We start from the raw sequence: 8750 nt of genomic DNA on the forward strand, positions 1-8750 counted from the left end.
CAGTTTTGTTTTGTTTTTGTTGTTGTTTAAGGCTAGTTGAGGTTAAACATGATGTGTTGTTAAAATAGTCTGTAGCTTCAGCTTCCTACACTTTTTTCTGACTGCAGAAATCTTTAAGTTATGTTATTGTGTTGCTTTCAACTGTGGTATTTAACTATTTATCTCTTTTTTTCAATTTTTTGTTGCTATGTATATATATATGTAGTAAATGAATTTGCAGACTGAATTAAATTCTATTCTATTCTACTCTGGACCTGGACGACAGAAAGAGGTGCAACACCTGATATTCTTCAGTATTTAGCTGGCAAATTAAAATGTCAAAAAAAAAAATCTTGACTTAATGTAACATCAAGACCAAGAAGATTGGAAACAAAAACAACATAAAAGTGCTCAGGATTAAAATTGTCACCTGATACAAGTGGGAGAAAGGAAAAATAAAATCAGTGTCAACTGCATTAGAATATAATAACTTTGAAACTAACATTTTATGTTTAAAGTTCACACTACACTGCAACAGTAAATTTGCATTTAAAATGCTTCAGAGGGCAGCAGGTCATGCTGATCTTAAAGGCGGTGGTAACTTCCAGAATAAATTGGGCTTTGTGTTCAGTTCTGGTGGTGTAAAAATCCACCAGTTGGTTCTGAGGTTTCCCACTGATTTTATCAGCTGTGTTGACCATTTACACTGGAGTGCCTCATATGATTAAAACTGAGGAGCCCAAACTAGGGTATTAAATTATTGATCAACACACTTTCTGCTACTTCCTTTAAACAACCTCCAGAATATGTTACCCTCTAATTTATCTTTGGACAAAACATTTAATTTTTTCCTTTTTCAACTTTCCTAATTATACATCAGTAACAAAGGTCACAGTTTGAATGACATCTTTCATTATTCATGTTTTATCATTTCCTGTTAGTACAAAATAGTTTAGTACATTTCTTACCCATAAAATCAATACAGTGTGAGGACCAGTAAATAATATTTTTAGTAGTATTTAATAGTAGTATTTAGTATTTGTATATAGTGTTGATTTCAGACACAGCTTGAGGCTTTGTGCATTCCAGAGACAAAAAGCACAGCCACCAATTTTCCTTTTGGAATGTTACTGAGCAGGAAAACTTTTAAAAAGGTGAAATAGTTTTATTGCACGCAAAGTGCTTTTTGCCTCCAAGGAAGAACTCTTAATAGGCTGTACTTGAGTTTTGACCCAAACCCTGGGGGGCCGTTGAGCAGGCAGGTGTAGCATCCAGGTAATTGGAAGAGGTGCGAAAACACTGAGACTTAGGTACTTAATGTAGGTCAGCACACTTTCTGCTACCTACTTTAAACAACCTCCAGATAATCTGGCTAACACCAAAGTCATTTAACCTCATATGTAGGTAAAGACACTCCGTACATTAAAAAAAATATATGTAATTGGTATTATCCGCAAAATTATCTTTTCATCCGAATATGTACCATGATATCAAATAGTAACATTTGCTTTGTAACTTCAACAGGTTGCATGTTTATCAACACTTGCACCACTATACATGTCCTTCATCAGATTTACTGAAGCATTTGACTGTGACATTGTGAACTGTCAGGCCCTCTGGACAATTCTGTCAAAGTGTGGATGTCCGGAAAAGTACATTAGGATTCTGAGGCTCCTCCATGACAACATGTCAGAAACAGTCCTCTGTAATGGCAGTGAGACCGAACCTTTCAAGGGAGAGACTGGCATAAAACAAGGATGCATCATTGCTCCCACCCTTTTCACTGTCTTCATCGCAGCCATTCTCCATCTATTCGGTCACAGTTTACCCCCTCGGTGTCCAGATCATTGATAGAACAGATGGCAAGCTGCTTAGCTTAAACTGTTTCAAGTCCAAGTCCAAGATCTTTCACAAATCAACTGTATGGCTGTAATATGTGGTTGACAACGCCATCGTAGCCCACACAGAAAAAGATCTTCAGTGCATATTTGATGCTTTTGCCAGGGTGTACACACTCCTTGGTTTGGCCATGAACATAAAATAGGCCAACGTTCTCCATCAGCCCCCACCAGACACCACTGCACCCCCACCAACAAAAACAATTGACAGTGTAAGCCTTGAAAATGTGGACCAGTTCCCTTACTTTGGAAGTCACAAGGGCAGTCTCAAGGGCAGACATTGACAGTGATGTACACCATCGTATCTACTGTGCCAGTGGGGCTTTTGCAAAGAGTCTTTGAAAACTCTGATCTCCTTGCAAAGACCAAGCTACTGGTCTACAAGGTAGCTATTGTGCCCACATTTTTATATGGTGCAGACACCTGGACTACCTACAGTAGACATATAAGAGCCCTGGAGTCCTACCACCAGAGATGCCTGTGAAAAATCTTGTGTATCAACTGGAAAGAGAAGCACACTAGCATTGTGACACACAGTGTTTTTGAGGAAGCAAACATCAACAGCATTGCCACCACCATCATTAAACACCAGCTGAGATGGACAGGCCATGTAATACCAATGCCTGACGCATGCCTCCCAAAACAGGTCCTCTACTCAGAACTAAATGCTGGCCAACGAACACCTGGAGGTCAGATAAAATGTTACACGGTTTCACATAAACAGCTCCAACTGGGAAGACCTAACTGCGTAACTGTGTGGTGGAAATCTGAAAATAAAAACTGACAATGACCAAGTTGTCTTTTGTCTTTTAATGAGAACCTTGCAAGGGATCAGTATACAGTCACAACAGAGTGAAATTGCAGACTGATGTTGGTTACAAAGTGTACATGCTTTTTATAGACAAGGAGTGAGGGAGACAGTATCAGGATGTGTGTGTGGTATAGTGCCAGATGTCATCAAAGCTGTCAACCTGTCTAGAGGAACTGTAACATGTTCAAGGTGAAGCTACTTCCTACTTTGATCCAGACAGTGACAAAAAACAATAATGAGCATACGACGAGATGGTTACATGTTCAAGGTTATATAATGTGAGTTCATCTAAAGTGCAGAGAATACAAAGTGTGGTTTTGCTATTACAACTGCATGGAGAAACGTTTTACATGAAGGAGCCACGTTACACGAAGAAGATATCCAACAGGCTGCTAGAGTCAAGCAGCAGCAAAGGAAGGAGAGAATCTCCACCGAGAAGGGTCTTCTACATTCCACTTCCAGCACCTCAAATCAATGCCACACTGCAAGAAAGTTTGTGGTTCCAAAATTGGCCTCTCCAGCCATCACGTTCAACCTCTAGTGATGGCTGTTGATTTTGGACACAGCTTGAGGCTTTGCACATTCCAGAGAAAAAAAGCACAGCCATCAATTTTCCTCTGATGGTTCAAAGCCCAATTCTGGAATGTAACTGAGCAGTGAGAAGCACTGAGAAGTGCTTTGCAGACAGTGTTTATGATACAGTTCCAGTTCTGGAGGGAAGGGTTAAGTCCAAAGGAGAGTTTAGTGGTTAGCTTGGAGGGGATGATGGTGTTAAAAGTACAGATAGAATTCAGTGGGATACTTTACATTAACAAGATCTTTGCTGTCTCAGACACAAAAATTAAACTTCATAACTAAATGTCTTCATCCCGTTTATGTGGCCATGGTACAAGATTTGATGCAATTTAGTGGAAAGGCAGGTTAGTGTTAAGGAAGGGTATTGTGCTGTGGGTGGACTTGGTGCATTCGACTACTGTTTTGGGTTGTTGCTGTAGCTGCTAGTTACCAGTTGGTTTCGGCTGGTTCACCTCGCCGTGCCAGCTCCTCTCGGCGGTGGGACAGCTGTCAGTCAAGTTGAGAGGGCGTGTCCTGCGGACCATCATCCCACTGCTTGACTCTACTGTGCAGATTCTGGTTGCAAATGACACAAGCACGATGGCAGCCCCAAGAAATGAAATATTTTGGCTTCACTTTTGCATAGCGGCAGAAAGTAGAGACGCATCATTTATCTTTATATACAGTCTAGAGGCACATTCATGGCCCTCTGTAAAAGTTTCTGTGTGGTACCTGTGTTGTGGCCAGTGTCAGTACAGTGGATGTAGCCCTGCTGTGTGTGTGTGTGTGTGTGCGTGTGTGTTAACGTTGTCAGCCCTGAATATCTTTTGAAGCTCTGAATATATTGGTGGGCCCATGTGTTGTGTTTACTGCCACAGAAAATGAATAAATCTTTTGGTTATTTGTACACTTCTACAAACCTGTGTTGTGAAGTTTAGACTTTGACAGTGAAGACCCGGATTTCTCTTCTTTAAATAAGGCAGGGCCTCCCAGACTCACACTTGATTGTCATCTCATTGATTGAAACACCCGACTCGAATTTCCCCTTCAAATGAACTGATAATCCTAGAGGTTCACATACTTTTGCCACGTACAAATATGTAACATTGCATCATTTTGCTCAATAAATAAACAGACAAGTGTAAGGTTTTTCTCCCATTTGTTTAATTGATGTCTCTTCATGTGGTTTTAGGTTCTTTAGGGTATATTTATGCAGAAATAAAGCAAATTCTAAAGGGTTGGCAAACTTTCAAGAAGCAGTGTACACCAGTGTTACCAGCTGCATGCCTTGGATGTAGTGATGGACAGAGCAGAGGAGACAGTGTGGTGCCACAGCCACACTGAGGCTTGAGCTCTCTCTTGTAAAGGCGGTACCTTTCCTGCTGGCAATCAAGAAAAACCTGCACTTCTGTACATCTGAGCAGTGTTGAATGGAAGACTATTAAAAGACGATGTTTATCTTACATGGCAATTCAAGATTAGACCGACTTGTTTGTTTTGCTCATTGTATAACTTTGTACTACATTTTACTTTGAATGTATATTTCTATTTCACATTTATTTGCATAATATTTGAATATGCTTTATTATATTTACTATTCTTTGTTGTTATTTACTCCTTTGCAGAAACCACACATCCATGGTTCACTCTTAACCAAATACATGTGATAATACATCCCAAAGAGCAAAGTGACTTCCTCCTCATCTCTTACAGTTGCAGCAAGTCAGTTCCACAGCCAGCAATTCAGATACTGAGCGAGGGAGAAATATGTTTTTTGTGTATGTGTGTGTGTGTGATTTTGGCTAAACTGACCCTTTAAGCGATGCTTACATAACGTGTTGCATATCAAATGTTTGGAGGTCATGACAGAAATGATTTCCATTTACTTTGATGAATTGTTTGTCTCTAATGCAACTTTTGCATCATGTGTTGATGTTGAAGCTTGTTAGCTCTTAGAGGCAGCTAATGTGCTGAGAGACACATTGATCATCGCCCAGAAGCAGTGTGTATGTGTGTGTGTGTGTGTGTTTTATTTGTGCTATGTTTGTTGTGGAACTGCTCATGGCCACAACACACACGACACTCTGAGGTAATGTACAGTGAATTAACATGTTCCAAACAAACACAAACAATCATCTATTGACCTGGTGAAGCGTATCAATTTTTTTGTTTGTTCCATTTTGTCTCTTTAACTGCAGTACATTGGCTATTCCGTCCTACAAAGGCAAAACACAGTAACAACTTAAGGCACCTTTAGACTGTGTGACAACAATGATGGTGTATGTTTATTGCATGTCATATGGTGCATAATGTGCTATAATAAAATCTTGGTCACAATCTGTGTGAGACTGTACAAAATCAATTTGTCAGATTGTGAGATGAATGCATGGTGAATCACAGCGCTATGATGTAAATAGAAAAAAAGTAAATTAGAGCAGAGCTCCTCATCCATCTGCAGTTTGGATGTTTGAAAATGCAGCAAAGTCACACAAACTTCTTTTCCATTTCACTTTCATCATTTTGGCTTTTGTGTGTGGATGTATTAAGGAGAATTCCCTTTGAACATTATTTAAAAAACTGCACTTATGAAATGTCACACCAGCTAGTGCATTCTGAGTCATTTCATGTTGTATCCTGATTGGTTGGTTTGTAGTCATGGGTTGTAGCAGCAGACACAGTGAGAATTTGGTCTTAAATTTCGGACTCTGTGACTCTCAGACTGTCTTCGTTCTCCAAAAGCTCCGTTTGGTGGATGAGTCTCACAGTGAGGATGACATGTGGGATCAATGACCAAAGTTTTCATAATGTTTCTTTCATAATTGTCAACTTTTGTCTAAGACAGCACAAAATCACACGGTATGAAGGGTCCTTTATTTGGTCGAAACTGACTAAAGAACAGATATTTTCCTAAGGAGTTGGTTGAAACAGAACCAGAGCTAAAAAGAGACTTACATTCATCATGTGGACACAAACAACACTTCAATGGGATGATCATGTTGCTCTGTGTCTGCTGGATGTGGAAGCATGATGTAATAAGATCTGTGACCAAACTGTTTTAAGCGATTGCTTGGCTACCAAGAAAATAATACACAAAAGTAGGATGTACAGTGTTTGGTCGGGAGTATGTGGACACTTTAACTTTAAAGCCATATGTGACAGTGGGATGTGTAATCCTACACCATGTTCATTAATGTGCTACTATAAAAGCCTTCTCCTCTTCTGGTTTCAGCTCAGAGTTGGAGCTCCAGTCATGGCCGGATTAACCTCCTGTGGTGCCCCGGGGTGTGCAGTTTGAGTTCAATATAAACAAAAACTATTAAAGGGGACCTATTATGCTTTTCGTTATTTTCAATCATATATATATACATATATATATATATATATATATAAATAATGTTACAATGTCAGATGTTCATATTAAAGGTGGCCAAAGTGTCATATAATGAGGTAAACGTATATGGAAGTAATCTCTGTGAGCAAAAAGCACCGGCTTCAGACGCTCGATCTGACGATTCAGCCGACATCTGCTCATGACTGATTTACTTATATGGTCGTCTGCTCCACACACATCACGCCATTTCACTGCTCTGCTCTGCTAACATCAAGGTGTTTTTCTACTGTTTTGTGGGCAGTCACGCCGAACCATGACTAGAATGGAGCTGGCACGCTGTGTGTTTCCATTACACAGCAGGGCAAAGTAAAATTAAAGCTGCTAGCAGTGTTGGTCAGGACCTCGCACTCTAGCCCATCAGGATCAGATCATTTTGCTTTTTAAAAATGCGGGATATTTATTACAAGTGTGGTGTGCTTTTATTTTGAAAGACTGATTGACAGGTTGAGAATTTTCTGCAGGGTGAGACATGTCTGTCTTGCTCACACCTGTGTCATCAAAATCATAAATATTTTGGGCTCATTCACTTGAATTTCAATTAGTAAATTGAAAACTCTTGAGCCCAAAAGGCAGAGGACTACTGTAAAACAGTACACCCTATTTTTTTTGTGTGTTTGTTTGTTTGTTTCTTTCTTTCTTTATTACTACGCCACTTAAACCCTGAATTTGACCCTCTAAACATGGTCAAAAACTCATCAAATTTGGCACACACATCAGATATGGTGAACAATTTGATAAAATGTAAAAATTAACCCCCAAAGTGCCAATATGTGCTCTCTAGCGCCACCTATGTAACTAAAATGGCTGCCATGGCCCGTAGGAATGTCATAGAGAGATCAAACCAAAACTAAATTATTCGTCTCATCAAGACCCACAAATCGTACACTGACCTAAACAGCCCTGACCTAAATCCAACAGGAAATCTTTCAAAATAAGACTTTGCCCCAATTTTGGCCCCCAAACAAACGCTATCTCCTCCGAGGGTGTTAATGGTATCAGCTTCACACTTTAATAGATGACTTATGACACTATGCTGAAAAAAAGTTGTTAAAAACTTTGTAATAACTCGAATGGTTTGGATTTTATAAGCCCTGAAAGTTGCAGTGCCACATCACACCTTAAAATGTAAAACAATAGGGAGGCAATCTATTGGCATGAACTTTGTGTCAAACAGAGGCTTCTGATGTCTAAACTATAAGTCTGACCACTTTCAAACCTGTATCAATGGATTCGCCACAAAATTTCCTACTAAAATATGATTTTTAATGTAAGATTTGGCCAAAGTCATGGGATTTATGTGGATATTTCACAAGAAGAGTACTCTGAAATTATTTTCACCAACTGCTCCTGGTGATGTCACTCCCTGTGAAACATTCCGCAATACACACTCATTATAAAATCAAAGGAGGAGCAAGAAAAGACTTTAAAACTCACACTCTAATATCTCAAAAACAGTAAAAGATAGAAAAAACATGTAAAGTCAAGATTTGTAGGTCAAAGTCTTGCGACTCATTTAAAGTTCAAATGAAGTTTGTGCCTAAAACTATGTGGAAGCAGTAAATGTTCAAAAAGGTGTGGGTTCACTCACACTCTCCATTCAAATATATGAGTATTTTTCTGTGTCCAGCTGCAGTTATTTATTGTCTCTACACACCTGACAGTACACATGTCAATCAAACTTTCAAAATAAAAGCACACCACACTTGTAAGAAATATCCATCATTTTTAAAAAGCAAAATGATCTGATCCCGATGGGCCAGAGTGCGAGGTCCCGACCAACGCTGCTTGCAGCTGTAATTTCTAACTGATCTGCTGAACAAACAGCTCCAAATATCAGGAATATAAAATAATAGCAGGAAAATGTGGGGTTTCATCGACAGTAACTTAACATGCCTCTGGCGGGCTTCCTGAAACTGGCCAATCAGAACAGAGTGGGCTCATCGTGAGGGGGGCCTTAAAGAGACAGCTAAAACCACCCATTTCAGACAGAGGCTGAACTGAGGGGCTCCATAAAGGGCCAGTATAAGATAAATAAGGAGGTTTTTGAACTGTGAATCATGCAAATCTGCTCTTGTGGAGTCCCAGAATAAAAATATAGAGATGGAAATTAGCATAG

The sequence above is a fragment of the Thunnus thynnus genome, chromosome 11, assembly GCF_963924715.1.
Source record: "Thunnus thynnus chromosome 11, fThuThy2.1, whole genome shotgun sequence".
Taxonomy (NCBI): Eukaryota; Metazoa; Chordata; class Actinopteri; order Scombriformes; family Scombridae; genus Thunnus; species Thunnus thynnus.